At 39.4% G+C, this 20,617-nt stretch overlaps 1 protein-coding gene across 1 annotated transcript in view; it reads left to right on the top strand.

The window, feature by feature from the left end:
* Positions 1-17,956: 17,956 nt before the first annotated feature.
* The window catches only part of lingo3a (leucine rich repeat and Ig domain containing 3a), a 30,872-nt gene continuing 28,211 nt past the window's right edge, over positions 17,957-20,617 (top strand). The window contains exons 1-2 of the mRNA XM_039695004.2: positions 17,957-18,249; positions 18,556-18,845. The gene's annotated coding sequence lies outside the window, so the exon portion shown is untranslated. The remainder of the gene's footprint in view (positions 18,250-18,555; positions 18,846-20,617) is intronic.

Genomic DNA, 20,617 nt, shown 5'->3' with positions numbered 1-20,617 from the left:
GCTCACGGACACCTCGACACTTGGTCAGGTGGAACCGGGCATTGAACCGCCAACCTTCCGGTTAGACAACCTACATGAACCACTGCCGCCCCTATAAAGAACATAATAATAAAGAACGATACCCTGTTGAAATATATGAGATTTATGGATAAAGTAGGTTGTGAAGGAAAAGCATCAATTAAAATGATTTCATATTGGCATCAGGTTTTTCAACAAAACAGACTTCCGCAATGGATACACCTCTGCATCCTCACTCATAGCTCCTCTGGAAGTTTCCTTACTTCTCGTTCCTCGTGGTGCAGTTAGAGAATTGAGATGTCCTTCAAGATGGCTTTCCTTGATCAGTTTCCGGGTCATTGGCTGGAGGACGGAGGAGTGAGGAAACGAGGAAGCATCATTTTGAGTGTTGGGGAAGCACCACTGATTACTCCAGACTCCACCTACCATTTATTAAAATGTCATCATTGGTGAAGTTGGGGAAACAAACTTACAACCCTTTGAGGCTGATGTGAATGGGAGCGCTGGCTCCTGAAGGCACTACCACCTACACTGGTGCGCTTTTAGCCGAAGGTGAGCGCCTTTCTTGCTCCTCGAGAAGAGGGGGTGGATTGTTGCCAAGGACTCTTCACGGCCCAAGATAATTTTCAAGCTGCATATGGCAGAGGAAACGCACACCCTCCCCAAGTTCTCAAATGAGCACATTAAATAGTAGTGAAGTGGTGCGGAAGTGCGCACATATCCATGTGAAAGAATTGAGCGAATCGGGCCAACCATCAAAGCGGTTCTTGTTTGTTGACCTATCTTGGAGTTTTTCCCGTTGTTTTCTGACAGCTGTAAACAGGCGGTGAAGGAGAAACGTAAATGTGATTGTTCTTGGAGGCTTTGAGCAGAACAGAGATTCTGAGGGGGTAAGAATGGGGAAAAGCCTTCAAAGTATACATCAGATCTATGGCCTGCTGGGATTTCTTTGCTGTCGGGCGTTTTTTTGAAGAGGAGACGGATGAGTCTTGGGAGAATCGCGTTTTTAGTGTGCCTGAAATAGCGCTTGTGCACCAGGAGCTCTTCTTATCCCCCACTTCTCCTTTTTTCCTTTAACGTGGATGTTGCTGTGTGTGTGTTCGAAGCCGATGCGATGCGGTCCTCTGTGGGGTGCAATGCCTTATTCTCGATTCACTTCCTTAAGCTATGCTTAGATGCTGACTTATTGCCCATGGACGCAATTTTATGGTGATATTAAGTCCCTTTCATGCCTTCGGTTTCCATTCTTGTCCTCGGGGTAACCTCAGGCGAGGTGTTGAGGTACATAGACGTCCTGCTGCGATTTGGCACACAAAACCACTTCCCTCGGCACATTCTGACATCGGCTCATTGTCACCTTTCTTGAATGACAACGAGTCTCGGCGAGAGCACATTGTCTGACCTGAATGCTATTAACAGCTAGATTATCTTGCACTCCCTTTGCTTGTAATGCGAATCCATTTATTTGATATAGGGCTTTTTAGTTAAATTAATTATACAGTGCTTAGCATAAGTGAACACACCCATGCTAAAGTTGACTAAAAAGAGAAATAAAGATGCTTTAATTTAAAATATGAAGACAAATTTAACCTTTAAGGACACCAATTTTCTTTCTGAATGAATAATGTATCATAAAAAAAAAAAAAAAACGTTCTTCCTTAAAATACAGGGGGCATAAGTCAGGACAACCTTATGTTAAATTCCCATAGAGGCAGGCAGATTTTTATTTTTAAAGGCTGGTTATTTCATGGATCCAGGATACTATGCATCCTGATAAAGTTCCCTTGGCCTTTGGAATTAAAATAACCCCAGATCATCACACACCCTTCACCATTCCTAAAGACTTTCCATAAGATCATCTCTCAGTGCAAATCAAACCAGCTAAATAAAACCGTGCCAAGTATGGTGAAGGGTGTGTGTGATGATCTGGTGATATTTTAATTCCAAAGGCCAAGGGAACTTTATCAGGATGCATATTATCCTGGATCCATGAAATAACCAGCCTTTAAAAATAGAAATCTGCCTACCTCTTTGGGAATTTAACATAGGGGTGTCCTGACTTGTGTGTGTATGTGCAATTAAAACATTTTAAATATTAAAGATTTTATTGGTAAGAAGTATTAGTTTTTGTTTTATTTTTTTCCCCCTTTTGTACTATACATTTTAAATACCCATTTATTGGTTATTTGCCATAATATTATGAAAAAAAGATACATTCTGTGTTGCTGTTGATCAGCATCTTAGGCCACAAGGATGTTTTAAAAAGTCAAAATGGGGTCTTGATGTTCCTCTGTCTTATTGTGAAAGTTTTTATGCTAGTTGTAGTTGCATGAGTTTGTACTGTGTATCTTGGTCAGATCAAATGTGTCTATAACTATCCCTCGAACATTACAGCTGTTACTTTACATCCAGACTAGTTTCTCCAGAGTTAAATTGAGCACATTCACAATGGGCTTTCAAACTGCTGCATTGTTTAACATATCGCAGCAGAAGATTTAGCTGCAGACGACACGGCTGTCACATCATTCTTCTTTAATCTATGCAGCGACGTCTAACCCCTGCTGTTTGATGATACCGTGGCACTTCGTTTTTCCAGCATCACTCTCACAGGCGTTTTTCCCTTCACATCCCAGAGGTAATTACCTTATATGAGCACCACAGAGAGTACTCTGCAATTCCATGGCAAATTGTTCAATCGATTGGTTTGAGCTCAGGGACAGAAGATGCCGTGCCAGAGTTTTTAGTATTCAGACTGAAGAATTAATTAAAGAGCCTCTCGCTGCTACATGAGAGGATCTTTCTGTTGAACAAAGATACACCACAAAGATATTTATTGATGGACTAAACAGCTGCTTTGTGAGTGTTTGGCCTATATTTCGTGACTAGGCAGTCTGATATGTTGCTATAATAAGGCTAATGAACTATTACTTAGTGGAAGAATTAGTTATTCCAATAATTAATGTATTTAATTGAACTTCTGTGTCTTTCACTTTCACTTTTGCTTTTGCAATCGATTTGTGAACCACACTCTCAGAAAAAGGTACAAAAGCCGTCACTGGGGCTGTACCTTTTCAAAAGGGAAAACTTTTGTCCATTTCAGTACGTTTTAGGTGATAATGTACATTTTAGATGCTAATATGTACATTTTAGATGCTAATATGTACATTTTAGGTGCTATTATGTACATTTTAGGTGCTGATATGGACATTAAGATACTAATATGTACATTTTAGCTGTTAATATGTACATTTTAGGTGCTAATATGAACATTAAGGTGCTATTATGTACATTTTAGGTGCTGATATGGACATTAAGGTACTAATATAAATTTTAGGTGCTATTGTGTACATTTTAGGTGCTGATATGGACATTAAGGTACTAATATAAATTTTAGGTGCTATTTTGTACATTTTAGGTGCTGATATGGACATTAAGGTACTAATATGTACATTTTAGCTGCTAATATATACATTTTAGGTGCTAATATGGACATTTAGGTGCTAATATGTACATTTTAGGTGCTAACATGGACATTTAGGTGCTATTATGTACATTTTAGGGGCTGTTATGTACATTTTAGGTGCTAATATGTACCATCAAGCCAGGTACCAATATGCTCCCTTTAGGTACTTTTGAAAAGGTACAGCCCCAGTGACAGCTTTTGTACCTTTTTTTCTGAGTGTGCATGAAGTTGCACATTAGAATGATTTTGCAATGTTCAAGGGCATTTTAAGCTGTTTTAAAATCACTGTAATACATTTCCTCTTTCTCTTTATTTATTGCTGTATTATACTGGAAAAAGAACGTGTCCACCCCCCAAAATAATAGTATTTTCTCAAAGGATTTTTTCCCTTTTCCTCCCTGTAGCGTTCAAATTGTTTAAAAAAAAAAAAAATCAATAATTAATTTCTGTCTTGTCCCTCTGCTCTATGTGCTTCTCCTAATCAGATCTGTCAATCTTCAAGATTTATTAATCAAAACAGCACAAAGCTGTCACCTCAAATCAGTGTCCATTCAGCACAAGGCATTTCAGTTTGCTTAATATTCCCAATCTCTTAGCTTTCACACAAAACCTTCAGTGTTTTAAAATGAACAGGCCTAAAAGTTTAGTCTTCAAGAATGTAAATCTTTTGATTTCTCTGTCAAAACATATTTTTAAAAAAAAATATGAAACATCTCTGTGGCGCATTTTACGAAACATTTTAAAGATTTTGTGGACCGTTTCGGACAAATTATTGCAAAATTTGGTCAAATATTCCATTAAGTTATTCAGGCCGTTTTATCTTGGAAAAGCTGCAACTACACATTAAAAATGCAGTGGTCTTCAGTCTGCTTGGTTCACTTTAGGCCACATTTTCTGGTTTTCAACCATGCTGCAGTGTCTGCACTGACTGACTGTAATATTATCTCACTTTATTAGAGCATAAAATTGCTTGCACATGCAAAGGCAGTTGCATAACCAAGTTGAAAAGTTCAATTTGAAGAAGTAATTTGGGATATCTGTCAAAGAAAAAATACGATCAACCATTTCAATCTAGAGTAGGAATTATTTTTTTACTACCAGAACCGCCGATATAGTGTTCAACTGAAAAATATTCTCGCTGTTCCCGTCAAGGGACCCTAGCGTTCTCTACCCAATTCCTTTCACGCTGACAGTGTTTTGACAAATTAATAAAGGCACAGTTGGCTCCCTAAATGACTTGCAGGAGGCCAACCCTTTTTTACAGAATCGTTGTGAATTACTGTGTGTTTCTTAATTAGGAGTGTCTGTATCCCTTGTGAATGCAAAGTTGTTATTTGCTTTGGAAACGAATTATATCGAAAACCACTGGACTGTTAACCAGGTATAGGGTAAAAGTTTTTAATAAGACTGAAATGATCTGATTTGCATTTTATAGATGTGATATTCAAACTTTTTTGACAGAATTTTCCAGCAATCCATGTTTTCGCTGGTACACGGTAGGGGGCGCTATTATGCATATTCTGAAAGAGTACTGCATCTCTGGATCAAAACCGAGGCGAAGCAGAAACAACTGATAGAACTAGAAGCCTTGCTTATAACGCGATCATCAACATTAAACAGCATATAAATCTGAACTGCCTAACGTTACCGAATGGAATGTCGACAAAATAAGAAATAAAGAAATGCATGTTTGGAACAACATGATGGTGATAAAAATGACTTTAATTTTGGAAAAATTACTTTTGCATTCTTTTTTTGAAACTTAAAATCCTGGAAAAGAGCAGCCTTGAAATTCAGCAAAGATTCTCCTTTTGTATTTCATGGATACAAGAAAGTCAGTTTGGAACAATGTGAGAGTGAGTAAATAATAACATTCTCATTTTTGGATGAACTGTTCCTTAAATAAACATAATAACCCTTTGTCTCAGCAGTGGGTTCATGGTTCCGCCAGTCACATTGTGTCCATGAATCACACCGTGTCCAGACTCCAGCGACCGCCTTATGTAAGTGCCGTGGGCTGGATCCTCCCAGCAGGACGGCGGAAGCACTACATGAGCCTGAGGTAAAAAAAAAAGAAACAAAATACTTTTAGGCTGGAGGCTTTACAAAATAGCCTTGCTTATTTTTGTAACTTTATTATATTTAATTTTTATATATTGGCCTATAGCGTTTACTTGAACGTTGGTTTACAAGAGATGTCAGTCTGAACAAAACTCTTTTATAAAACGTGTTATAGAATCATACATGCCTAACCATGCATTTCAATCGTTCTGAACATGCTCATGCCATCAAGCCACCCACGGCAGGCTCTTCTCTGTCTGAATCTGCATACAGCGTAGGAGGCTATTGTGTGGCCTCTCTTCAGTCCACGTAAATAGCCACATTAGACTCACCGCTGCCCTTTCCATCTGCATAAAAATGAACAGCTGTATGGCAGATGCAGAATAGCTTTCGACGAGAAATGTGTACAACTCCACTGTCTTGTTTATGTTAATGAAATCAGAACGTTTCGACTCTGAGTGACTCGTTTTTTAAAGCTTTTGTACAGCCCTTTTGCACAATGAGCATGAGTGAATCTCCAGTATGTGCAACTTGTAATCCAATACAATGCATTATACTGTATACTTATATTAGATTTAAAATGTTTCATTTTCCTGGGTATATGGCATTAAACAGCTCGTTTTTGTGTGTATGAGCTTTCTGGAGGCTAGTGCCTCAAGCCTGTGCTGATATGAGTATATGGAGAACAATAAACCCATTGCTATTCTTGGACAGGCTGTGGTGTATCATTCTTTATATAAGCTGATATTACACTCCTCCACGGCAATTGTTCCCTCTGATTGCTTTCAGCGCTCACTGCAATTGTGTATCATCCTATCATTCAGTAAGTAAACATTGGGAGATGGCCTGTTGATGTTGCTGGATCATGAGGGACGGAGGCGAAGGAAATTGCTTTGGTCCTTTTTCAAAAACCTCCCATCTCATTACATTCCTGCTGGGCTCCAACAGCCAAATAAATGTGTTGCTTATTGAGTCAATAATGGTGAATTTCACATTGCCATTTTTTGTTTGTTTTGTTTTTTTGTTGATGGATTTGTTTTTAAGATCCAATAACTGTCTGGGCTATATCGCTTAGCCTGATTGTCACGTGGACTTTCGTAGTCTTTTCGTAGTATGTGCTGAATTTGATAGATGCTTCATGTTTGATGCCCTTAGCCCGCTAGCTAGCATTAATAACAGTCGTGTCTGAAATTGCACACTATAGGCCTATATGATGTAAGCGTGTCTATCTAGTGATTGAATTTTAAAACAGATTTGTCGGAGTCTGTCGCCGCCTTCACACTGGTAGTTGAAATCAGCTCCGATATGGCTCCGAAATGACTGGAAGTCATTCATTTCTTAAGCAAATTCGCAGACCGCATGCAAATGGGTCCGAAACGGGTCCAACCCATAGACAGTATAAGAAGTGGACAGAGCCATCTCATTGGAACTAAATTGAGTCAAGTGAAGCCCGTTTTTGGTGATTTTTTTTTTTTTTAGCAGATCCGTTCCTGACACGCAGACTCAAACCGACTCAAACAGAGCTTGATGATGTAGATGTGACGTGAGCAACCCATCTGTCTTCTTGTGGCTGTGGCATGAGAAATCTGAATCATTCCCTTCCGAAACTTGCAGAGGAGCCATGAACTAGGAGCAGGAGACACTTTTGCTAGGTGTTCTGATTAATTATTTTGTCATTTTGCCTCTACGTTTCCTCGATTGCCCGCGAGCTTCTCCTCCTGTCCATATGGTAATCTCTCTACTGTGCGACAGAGAGTCGCTTGGTTATGACGCAATCGTTAGCCTACTTTTACAAAAAACTGCTTCTATGGGGCCATAACATAAGCTACAAGGTAATGGAGCATTTTATACATTGTCGTGTTTCTTTAGAAATAAATAAAGGACAAATGGGGTCTTCAGACACCTCAGATGTAAAGTTATTAGCTGTCAAAGTGACGACAAAATGAATGGGAGTCAATGGGAATGCTAACGCAAGTGAAGTTCTGCTGCTCCCGCGAGGCTTCAACTTCCGGTCGATGGATTACCCCCTTGGTCCAACCGAGTGCGGTGCAAAGAAAATCGTGTCCGTTGGTCATCCGGATGCGTTCAAAAAATTGAACTCTTGCGAAAAGCTACGGACGGTTCCTATCCGACAATTCCAGTGGAAGTTGAGCGTTGCACTGATAAACAAACCTGAATTTTTAACTTTTAATAAAAGAAATAATGATAGATGTAATAAATAATGATAATGACCGAATCAACTTTTCTAATCTCTCCGCCATTTTTGTTGTACCCGTGTCCGAAGCTTTTCACTGTGTAGTATGACGTCCGTTGGAGGCGTACGCGTACGGTATTGCGTATTACGGAGCTGATTTCAACTGCCAGTGTGAAGGCGGTGGCCCCTCTATCTCCCCTATGTAAAGTTGCACATTCCATTCGCATATAAATATTCCACACTTCATTTTAATCGTTAATTTAGTGCATCATCTGAGTATTTAAAGTGCATTCCCGGCGCCCCACAGCATTGGTCTGGTTTCAAACTCAACTTGATTCTATCGAAACAGCAGTTGAGTGAACAATACAGGCTTACTGTGCGTGTGTCACATAAGGTGGCCTTCTGCTGCTTGCAAACGCACTCTTTTGAGGAGACCATGGATTTCCAAATTTGCCCTGATTTCACGCGCAATGAACGAATACATTGCAGGCTCACTCTCGCTCGTATCATCTCTTACAAGCGTTTTATTCAACTGAATACATCACAATAAGCTAAAACGCACGCATAGGTCACTTTATTTCCTGAACAAGTGCGCACCCCAGTCTGTGCTGCGCCCCCTGCAGCGTTGGTCTGGTTTCACACTCAACTTGATTGTGTTGAACCCTGGTGCGTTTGCGTGGATATTACGTCATCACAAACGTGAGCGACCCATGTTTCAGAAGCAACCGAACTCAGAACACCTCCTCCAGGTAGTCTCTGGTTCGGTACCCCAGTGCACACCCGGGTCCCATGACGGCGTTTACATTAGCAATTTTTCATGCGAACCGTGCCCTGTTCCGAACTAAACTGCCAGTGTGAAAGCCCCCTCAAATTCATACGCGACATGGCAGAGTACGTGTTGTATAATTGATAATTAGGGATGCAAATAAACACTTTTGATCAGCTAGAACAAGATTTTGCGACGTTTTTGATCTTGTCTTGAGGAAGGAGGATTGGGACTTGCACAGCAGTGTTTATCAGTTTTCCTCCCTTTTTTCATCTCCTTAGCTCCTGTGGCTTTATAGGATTGCAGAGTGTCTGCGTGTTGTGCACTTGAGAATCTCAGGTTGGCCCACCTGGGTGTTGTTTGTGTACTTTTTAAACCCTGCATGGTTTGCTGCTTTTTCCATACTATCTTTTGCAGCTTATTAGGCAGCTGAGATGGTCCTCTTGTTAAGAAGTGCGCTTGCAAAGTAAGTTAGGATTTCTTTTTGTACCACTGGTTTTCATGTCATTTCCCAGTGTTGCTGTTCCGCCTCATCTGCTTTTTACCAGAACGCCAATGATTTATTTGTGACAGCCTAGAAATTGGGGTCCATGACCACAACAGGTATAGACTCCCGTCTACCCGGGGTTTTGCTGTTCACTCCTGACTGCGTAATCAAGTTCTGTGTAAATGCAGTGGCGGCACGGTTTGACCTTGTGTACAATCCCTAGGCCTCGTTCTAAAGTGCTTTTGCTTGCAACTCAGATTTTAAAAGATTCAACAAAACCATTGACATCAGCGCTGACTCATTCCTTTGTGATACTGAGGGGAAAAAACGGTAAGAAATTGGGGCTCTTTCATAATGTTTACTTTTGCCAGGCAATTCCTCCCTGCCCTGATAGCATCAAGCTCCTCTGTAAATATTACTTAGTGTGTCTTCGTTTGAACCGATGCGACACCACTCACGGTGCCACTGGGAACATGATTAAGAGATTAGTTTCTTGTTAGATGCTCTCTGAAGACAACAGCACAAAAGAACCACAGTCAAGGCACACACTGTGCAATGCAGACTGCAATTTCCTCACACCCAAGGGACTCTTTTATGAGACAGCTGGATTTTGTGTTGTCACGTCGTTGGACCGAGAGCATCTCGAAAGCTTGATTACAGAATATGAGCCAGTCGTGAAGCAGACAGACGGCCCCTTGTGGAACACATGGCGCTTTTGGCCGATGGCACCTTGTTGCCGTAGTCTGGATGCTGTAATAGTGATGGCTTCGTTTTTTCTGGCTACTCTCCCAGCGTTACTCTGGCATGTATCACAGGGCAGAATGCCTGACTGTTTTCTGAATTGCTCATTACATTCCCAGAGGCGAACATAGGCCAACCCAAAGATACAAACAAAGACAGACGCAGCCGCCAGCAGGGACCCCCCCACACACACACACACAATGCACGGTGACCGTTCGCATTTCTCTTGCAGCTAGTATGCAGTCCTACGATTCACTTGCTGATAGCAAACCATTCATTCAGTGTGTTGGGAGTAGGAATGTGCAAAACTGCTTATTTTTAAAATCTATTACTTAAGTAAGGAAGGAAGAGATGATGTAGTTTTGAATTCACTTAATACATTGGACGCATTTTTAGGGAGGCATTTAAATTGATGCATTCTTGCATTCAAAACCAGATAGACTTGGCGTAGCTTCTTGAGACATGTTCAAAAGTGTTTTAGTTGTAGCATGAGAGGGTTTCATTGTGCTAATGTTTACAGTGCAGCATGCTAATTAAACAATTATCAGTTGTTACCGAAGCTGTTAATGTGTAAGCCCCCAAGCTAAGCTAATGGCTTACCATACAAACTTAGCATAGTGCTAATTGGTTAATAGCTCTTTTGATTACCTCAAACAACATTGCTTGCCGACTCGTTCAACATAGCGACTGTGCTTTTAAAAGGGAATGACTCAGGAGCTGTGCTTAACTGCTAAAGCTCAACAAACTGAAACACCATGATAAAAAAAAATCTGTTATATTGCTGAAGCTGCTAATGCTCAAGCATTTGTGTTTTCAGGTGACCTTCCATTTATAGCAAGCTAATGGCTTATCATAAAAACTTACTGTCGCATAGTGCAAAATAAAAATTGCTGTTTTGATTACCACAAATATTTCATGATATCACACTATCTATTTGGTCAAGGATTTTATACAATGGCTAGCTGTTCTAGGTCAATCTATGCCTCTCCTTGGTATGGGATCAAAAATTGCTCGCCTGCTTCTTTAAAATAGTGACAGTGCTTTAAAATGAAAGACTCTGAAAAAACTTTCCAGAGAAGCTAACAGCTAACGCACAGCATGCTAATTAGCGTACTGCTACTAGAAATATCAAAACTAAGGGAAAATATATCTATGTAAACAAGTTAACCAATTATTGAGAAGGCAGACAACTAGTCCTAGAGTCATACCTAGTTCACAGGGCGTGTAATTTATATTTAACTGCTTATTTGACCATCTCAAGTATAATTTTCTGACTCTTAGTGCTAGTCATAATTGGTAGTGGTGCTTGCTGTTGTGGTTTGCAGCTCCTGAAGAACCAAAAAAGCTGTTATTTTTCAGTATCACTTGATTAATACCATTTAGATCACAATCTGTGCATGTGAACCGTGAACGTCATTACATTTCCTATCTCAGGTGTGCATGTAGCAACTTTAATTAAATATGACAGTCCAGATGACATATGTCCACAATGTACTCACTTAGTCTATAAATCAGCATTTATTTAAGTTAACGTATTCTTCCGTTTGAGAAAAAGGCATCAAAGTGAGTCTCTGAATTAACCAGAAGTAGTGCAGTGGAATGTTTTTTTTTTAGCATGAACAAGAGGATATTAATTCATCTTGACTGCTGAGACATGGCATGTTGTGTCCTCTGGAAACCCCAGGATGTGTAAGGCTTTAATGATGTGCGGTTAAAAGAAACCAAAGAATGTGAAGTCCCAGCATCATGCTGAATGTTAGCTGTGGTACCAAATAATCGGGAAACGTCAGTCAGGTTCTTTTCAGATGAAGACAACCTAAGGTAAGGCTACAATAAAAGTAAACATGTTTATTTCCTTACAGTGTATTTTGAAATATGGACATAATATTTTTGTGTTGTTCCTAACTTAAAGGGATACTCCACTTTTTTTGGAAATAGGCTCATTTTACCTCTCCCCCAGAGGTTAAACATTTGGGTTTTGCCGTTTTCAGATGTATTCAGCCGATTTTCTTATATTTAGAAGAATATCAGTAAACGTTTCTGGTCTCATTGACTTCCATAGTATATTTTTTTCCTACTATGGAAGTCAATGAGACCAGAAACAGTCTGTTTACTGATATTCTTCTAAATATCAGAAAATCGGCTGAATGGATTCGAAAATGGTAAAACTCAACTGTTTAACTCTGGGGCAGTTGTGAAATGAGCCTATTTCCAAAAAAAGTGGAGTATCCCTTTAATGATCAAGTAAATTCTACTAGCTTCGCCAAATTGTAAAAATTCCTACTGTTTCTATGCAGGTATCCCCATACTCATCAGCCATTGGTCGCATTAATGCCCCCAAATTCACACCATTGGTTGAGCCAAAACTGTGGCTTTGAGCAGGTCAGTATGGTGCTTTTCTTACACTTTTTGTTACTAACTGTTAGTGTTTCTAACTGAGATACAATTATGAGAACATATTTAGATGTTGAAAATACACTTAAAGGGTTAGTTCACCCAAAATGAAAATTCTGTCAGTATTTACTCACCCTCATGGTGTTCCAAACCTCTATGTGTTTATTTGTTCTGCTGTACACAAAGGAAGATATTTGGAAGAATGTTTTAATCAAACAGATCTCATTCCCCATTGACTACCGTAGTATTCCTACTATGGAAGTCAATGGGGAATGAGATCTGTTTGATTAAAACATTCTTCCAAATATCTTCCTTTGTGTACAGCAGAACAAATAAACACATAGAGGTTTGGAACACCATGAGGGTGAGTAAATACTGACAGAATTTTCATTTTTGGGTGAACTAACTCTTTAACCTTTAAGGTTTTCATTCAGCCTTGCTATGCATTTGGATAAAGGCAGCTGTTCCTGTGTCGACTCCAAAACTGCAGCATTGGAAAATATCAAATAATTCATATTTTGTAAGCTCTCAAAATTCCCAAGTTCCCAAGTACTACTCTTCCCTATAAATGTATCACGTCCCTGGATAGTCCCCTAGCCCATAGCATGCATTTTTTAGCTTATAGCATGCAGTTTGTATATACTTGGCTAATGAATATAAATGGCTGGGTTGTCTTAGATCTGTCCAGAAGAACAAAAGGTGATGTCATGCTTGAGAAGAAGCTGGTTGTCTATTTATATTCGTTAACACTGAGCCTGTAGTTCTGTGTGCCTGATGAAAATAGCATTCATTGTTTGAATGTAGCGACTCAGAGCCTGCATTAACCTCTAAGGAAGCGTCGCTCTACTGTGCTTCCTTCATTTTAAACAGATCATCACATACACATTTTGCCACCGTTGCTCTCTGAGCGCTTTCTCGTCTTCTGTTGTTTGGCTGCATCAGCGGTATCAGCGCAGGTGTGCGTGACTGATTCCCAACACTGCTTTTATCTGCAACGTCAGCTTATTTCCACTTCACGGCATTAGTAAAGTGTGTCAGGCTTGTGTATGATGTCTTTTTTCGTGTTTTGTTACCACATGAGGACATGCTCTAGCATTAAAACTGACATTAAAGACCATCTCAATTTCTTCTGCTGTATAAGAAAGCAGTCTAGAATTGCAATGATTTGTAGCTTATTGGATGAAAAAAAAAAAAAAAAAGGATGACCATGGCTTCATTTCCCCACTCATGAAATTCATGAGCTCAAGTCTCCTGGTCCTTGACCTCCTTTAGAATGATAAATCAGCATCTATAATTCCTCCAATCCGAATATATGTAGTTGTATAAATGGATGGTTTCCACTTTCCAAATCCTTGTGCTCTCAGAAGGGAGGAAGATGTGTGAGTTGTTAATAGTAAACAAGAACGCCGCAGCCTTGCATATTGGATATGAAAGACATACACGTGGCTTTGTGGACATTGAACCCCTCATGCAATAGCCCTCTGTGAATATCAGATGAGGTAAATGCAAATATTTTTTGGGCAAAAACAATGAATGCTAATCAGTTTTAAATTCTAAAACAATTTTGTGGTAGAAAACAGGGATTTCAATCAATTAATCAAAAATGTAATCATAAATGATAACCAGAGTTTTTTAGTAACCAGCTCTCTCTCTGTAAGGACCCATTTGGACCCGGTAAGACTTCAGCTCTGCATGACTTCAATCACGACTGCCTCTGGAGGCGGTTGCGGCATGGTCTGTCTCACACAAACACACACACACACACACGCACACACACACACACACACACACACACACACACAAACACACAAAGGTTGCAAATTAGGTCCTATTCTGGCAATGTCATTTATTTCTAAAAGAGAATAATGCCCTAAGTTCAGCGTGGTCAACTTGAGGCATTCAAATGTCTGAGTGACATCAAAAATTTGAGTCACTTCTGCCTCTCTGCTTCATGGTGATTTCACAGCAGCATGTCACTTTGTATTATTGTGTAACGCATCTCTGCCTAAATATGCCATGTTAAAACATGAAACGCTAGACGACTTCCTTTAGTAGTAGCACCACACGAGTTAGTTAGCATCCATGTGCAGCTCTTCCAGTAACAAACTATTATTTGCTAGCAAGCCGAGTCCTAAATATTTATTTGCAGTTCTACTGTAAATTGAATTAAGCACAATATAGGCCTAACTTCGTAATTGTAATATTTATTGTTTCACAATTACTTGTGGTAGTAGCAAACAGGTTAGTTAGCCTTACAACTTTTGGAAACTGTTTTGCCAAGTAGTTTTGCTACAAATTGCATGGAATCCCAGATAGCAAACTGACATTGAATCAACGTGGAAATATCACATCGAAACAACGTCGATCTGACATTGTTTTGCTCATCGAATTAACGTTGAACCAACGTCAGACGCGTCATTTTTTCAAAACTAACGGAAAATCAACTTGAAAGCAACGCGTTGTTTCAACGTTATGAAAGCAAACCAATTTTCGATTTTCATTTAGCTTTGAAGAATGCCGCGTCTGACGATGGTTCAACGTTAATTCGATGAGCAAAATCAACGTTGTTTCAATGTCATGAGAGACGTCGTTTCCACGTTGATTCAATGTCAGTTTGCTTTCTGGGATGCCATCTTCTAATATATATATATATATATATATTAATGTTAACTGGCTAGTTGAATCAGTTTTAGGAAGTAGCTTACTAGAAATAGGCAGTGATTTTACCAATTTTTTTGGTAGCCTGCAAAATGGTAGCCCATAGTCTCATACAGTAACAAGATGCTAACAAGCTAACTCTTTAACTCCTTTTTTTGTTGTTGCTAAAGGTTTTTTTTTTTAAAACAGATACTTACTGGATAACTTCTGACTGGAACTACATTATCTCTTTATAATTAAAACACAATTAGCTCCCTAGTGACTCAACACAATGGCCACCATATGCAACAAGGCATCTAGCATTGCACACAATTAGCATCCTGACAGGCTGGAAAAACGTGCTAATGTTACTCAGCGTTGCAATGTTCTTTGGTCACCTTGAAAGCGTTTTAATATCGTTTAGCACCCGGAGGGAAAACACACACACGTGGCAAGGTGACCTCCTTCAAGTGCCATGGGAAGGCCCTGCCTTCGCCTCATCCAGTGTCCCTATCATAAGTTTATATTGCTTGCGGGCTCTTCTGACTGTTCTCAGTAATGCAGATGGTCCCACCGGACGACGCTCAAACACCTTCAGGTGGCCTTTTGACCGCTTCCACTAGGGTTTGTTGCTTCAAATAAAGTGTGACGCACTCAAGCACTTCAAGATCTCGGAAAGGTCAGTGAGTCTTTTTTTTTTTTTTACTTGAAAAAGAAAACAAAGGATGTTTTTCTTCTGCTCCCCCAGAATTCCCTCTCTCTTCTCTTCACCGTTCTCTAAGCATTTTTCACAGCTGCCACTCAAACAAAGCCATCTTAAAGGTTTAAAGCTCAAGCAGAGTTGTGTGAGGGTGTTGAAGTGCGTTTCAAACACCCACATCTAAGGCTGGCTGAGGCCATTAGGAGCACAGACAGTAGTGCAATGTTTGGATTGTTATCTTGGTGGTTTTTAGAGAAGGTGGCAAATTCTTTGGATTCAATATCCCAAGGTGTCTCAAAGCAGCATTCTGGATAGACTCTGATTATGATTTAGTCATGTAGTCGAGGGTCAGTAAGGTGTTTAGGAAAATGTTTTTGGAAGAAGTCACTTATGCTAACCAGGTCTTCATTTATTTGATCAAAATACAGTAAAAACAGCATATAGTTTAAAAATAAATCTTTTGTAACATTATAACACTTAATCAGTTTAAAACTTGCTTAACCCTTTGAAATCCACACCAAAATGGAAAAATCTTCTTATGTCGCTAGTAACCACACTCAGTGTATTTTTTTTTTCAAAACATCCCATTATTTTTAAAATATCGGTCTCTACCAAATGGTTGAGATGTCACTTAATGGTAATAAATCGCACCAGAATTCATACACATACTTTTTCATTGTCCATCATAATTTATGTTCAAAACCTTTTCTAGTCTTGACAAAACACATTTGTCAGAAAGGTCTCATGGTTCCATATTTTGAAACAGAAGTGATATTTGGACAGAAATGTATTAATTTGCTACAACAGAATGCACACAATTAAATTCAATGGAATTTTTTTTGTCATTTTGGTATTACATCTAAACAAAATCTCTTGAGAACTTCAAGTTTTGTGATATCAACTTCAAATTTGGAACACAACTTGGTTAGATATATGGCTTTGATTTTATAGTAATTTTGTAGGAAAAATATGAACTATACCTTTAACATTAAAAATAACATATATCGGCCGATACCGATATGGTGGCCAATATATTGTGCATCCCTAAAGCCGTGTGTCCACCAAAGCGTTTTTCCACGCGCCTGGCGTATGTTTTCAATTGTTTTCAATGGGAGCGCCGCATTTTTTAAACGCCATGAGCGTAACGAGGCGCTGAGCAATTTTTTCACGCTGGAGCGCCGAGCGTCCAGCGTTTTTTACTGGTCGCCGAAAGTTGAAAAATGTTCAACTTTGTATAAAACGCAGCGCACATCAATGTCACTTTTTACCCAGCCGTCCAATCACAGTGAGGAGGGGCGGGACTAATCCACACTGACCAACTGTCACAATATTCTTTCTGTACAACGACATCAACCGGCAGAGCTAACCGAACAAAATGGATGAAAAATAGATTTTTAGTATGAAACAAATGATGAAAACGCTTTGGTGGACACACGGCCTAACACTTTTGAATAGTTGTGTACAACTTTAAAATAAGCTATCCAAAAATGTATTTTAAGTTGGATTATTTACATTTAAAAGTTGTTCGTTTTTACATTTTACGAATATGGCAGAAGAATGCATGGATGCACATATCTTTCTTTTAAAAAAACATACTCCTGCTTTTGGTTATCAGCATGCTATTATTTTGAATGCTCTAATTGTTATCTCTTATTTATTCTCTGATTCTATTTAGGACAGCTAGGAGGGATGAAGGGCCTCTCACAGTTATAGTCCAGTGCATGCCTAGCTCCTTCACCAATACAAATATTTTGAGCAGCTGCGGTGATGTGAGTTTTAGCCCAGTGGCGAAAATATCTTTAGCTGTGAGCTATAGTAGCTATCTACTGTGAGCGCCCATTTCCACCATATAAAAATGCCTTGGTATATCCTTATAATGACATTAAAAAGCCAAAATTATGAGATTAAAATGTTGTCTTTAAGAGATAAGTCATAATTATGAGTCAAAATCGAGATAAAAACATAAAAATATGATACTATAATTTGATTAAGTCACAATTATGGTCATAGTCATATCTATAAAAAAACAGTACTTATCTCATAATTATCTTTTAAGCTTTTTATCGAATAAATATGACAAGACGAAATTGACAAAGTAATAATTTCGACAGTCATAACTAAACTATAAAGAACTTGTCATAATTTTGACTGTCTCGATTTTGACTTATCATACACTCTAAACAACGCTGGGTTGTTTTAACTCAAATTTGGGTGAAATATGGACAAACCCAAATGTTGGGTTAAAAATGTAATTTAAAATTTTAACCCAACTTTCACTTTCAACTGTAATTTTTTTTTATTAAATTGTTAACCCAGCATTCGGGTTTGTCCATATTTGACCCAAATTTGAGTTAAAACAACCCAATTTATGACATAACAATTATTTTTCAATTGTTGCATAATTATGACTTATTGCGTAGAAATTCTCAATTTTGACTTATCTCAAAATGACATTGTTGTTTTTCCTAATTTTGAAAATTTAAAGACAAAAATTAGTCAACAAAGCATGATTTAATTTTTCTAAAAAATAAAATACCATCTCTCTATTTTATTTTGTTCGTATCTCTCTCAGCATTCACTAACCTCCTTCTCTGTGGGGTCTCCGGAGGTAAACAGATGGAATAAAAAATGAAAACAGGGGATAGATAAAAGGATGAAAGGATTGCGCATTAAGAGGGTCACATGTCTGCTAAAATTGTATGATTCCAGCTGCTGGTCTTTGCTTGAGTATTCAAGCCCTCGTGGACATGGGGAGCTTTCGGTGAGGGACTGAGTTGTGAAGTCAAGGGTGAGTATGAAAACATTACAAACACAACAAGCCAGTACAGAATATTCAATTCACCGTGAACTTTTTGCAAGAGCCACTGAGTCCTCTAGGTATCACCCAGAGGGACGGCAAGTGGATCTGTTTCTATTGAATTGCTCTTGATTGTTTTCAGCTAGCCTGCACTTTCGAGACGGTCCCTTAGCGATCAGTTTGCTGGCAGTGTGAGTTTTGAAGCCACACAGCCGTAGTGGAGAGTCGAAAGAGGCAGGCTCTCTCTGAGACACTCACACACACTCTCCCTCTCTTTTCCCTCACACACTTGTGCAGAAACCCACACATCATCCCTCCTGTGACTGGAGCAATGTGTACGGTGAACCTGCCAACAGTAGAAGACAAAAGAACGATCCAGTGGAGAGAAGAGGGACGATCCAGTTGGGATCTTGGATTCTGATGCTGCAGTCAGAGGCATCTGCAAGCTTAATTGTGCGACTCAACCCGTGCAGCTGTGCACAGCACACACACGCCGAAGCTGAGAGGGACAGCCGAAAGCGAGGATAGACGAGTACGCCGAGCTGACAGGGCTGGCTGATGTGGACCTACAACCTGTCAAGTTCTGGGTGAGCACTTTCATCTTCTCCATGAAAGGGGCCGTTTAGTGAGGCAAATTGGCAGTGTCCCACCTGTTATTAGGGCTTAAATATAAGGGGCTGGTTGGGGAAGTCAGACCTGTAACTTGTCATCTTTGCCATTGGGTTGACAAGGACCCGGCGGATGCCGCATTTTTCCATTTAAATCAGTTGCTGTTGCTTTAGGAGCTTCATAACCATTAAGCGCCCAGCTCAATCACCTCTGTGGTGTTCGTGCATGCAAATAACAAGCCTCATCATTTAAATACGCCTGCTCTGTCTTCTTTGGACATCCTCTTCAAGGTGGTTTTGAAGGGGTAGTTATCCAAAAATGACATTTACTCTCATCACACTGGAACGGTTTAACAGAAGACATCTTAAAGAGTTGGTTTATAGTGATCACTTATGTCCAAAAGAGAAGAAAACGCCACAAGAACTGCATTTTTGCATTTAAAAATGTGAGTCACAGGGCAGCGAAATGAGAAGAGAAAACCCTGCAATACTGCTGGATTCCTGTATTTTTGAAAGGTTGATCTGAGTTTAACTTGAGCATTAAGGTTATAGTGGCAACATCTGTCCAAGTCGACAAAAAACACCTCAAGGGTTGATTCGAAGATGCGTGAGACGCAGGGTAGTGAAAAAAAGTCGTCTCGATGCATTTTTTTTTTTTAAAGTTGAACTAAATTAAGTTGAGCACGACACGTGAGCGCAATGCTCAAAGATGTCCATCATTGATTGTTGCACGGTGAAATGCAAAAACGTATGCTGTGATAGCTTTATGCGAGGAACAGTCGGAAATTTAATTTGTTATTCACTAAAAACTACAAAGATTAAAAAATATTACACCAAGGCATCGCGCAAGATCGGGCAAACCTTATTGGTTCTCATATGTCGCAAGCAAAAATCCCATGAATATCAGTGAATAGTCTCATAAATTTGCATCTGTTCCTCTGTCGTATGACTTCAAAAGAATGCAGTTCATGAGTCGAGTGAACAATTTTGGGTCTCGTGGTTGGTGTAAACACTCGTATAGAAAGATGCATGAATTTTTGCGTGAAAAATTTCCAGGATACGAATTTGGAACAACTAGAGCGCCAGTAAATAATGTCAATTTTCATTTTTGTGTGAGTTTTTCCAATATTAACTTAAATTATTTTGTACTACAAATGTAACATGAGCTTATATTTTTATAACATATTTTATATTTTTTTTACTTATTGTGTGGTAACCGTTTTATCAAAGGATCTGCCTCACGTCGTGCTTAAAGTCCCCGTGAACCGGAAGTTGCAAACGACTTTTCTCCAGTGTTGTGACGTATTTCCGAGAGAAACGAAATACTAAATGAGGCAAAATAGTGGGCGTGGCTTTTTTTTGGTGGGTGTTTCATTCTGAAATGGAGGATGACGCAAGTTTACACACGCTGTCAATTAATGCTCGCTCGGGCGCTCGCAAACACACAGCAGCTGTCAGTTGGAGGGGCGTGGTTATGGATGTTAAGGAGACACCCAAACCGTAAAGCCTACGTCATCGGGCAAGGTCCTCCAATGCAGAGGGGAGGGGTATTTTCAAAATTTGATCACCACAAAACGATTTCAAAATTTGTTCACCACAAAACGATCAATTTAGGCAAACAAAGTAAGTATGGTCAATTTTGATTTCATGGGGACTTTAACAATGCCCTTCAGCCGTTACTTATCCACGATACAGCACGGCCACTCGTACCTTATTGCTTATTAATTTATCGGGCAAATTTTCTTATTGGC

Source organism: Pimephales promelas, chromosome 2 (assembly GCF_988280905.1).
Source record: "Pimephales promelas chromosome 2, fPimPro1.hap1.1, whole genome shotgun sequence".
NCBI classification, from domain to species: domain Eukaryota; kingdom Metazoa; phylum Chordata; class Actinopteri; order Cypriniformes; family Leuciscidae; genus Pimephales; species Pimephales promelas.
The sequence above is the reverse complement of the archived record's forward strand: the minus strand, read 5'-3'. Positions and strand labels throughout refer to the sequence as shown.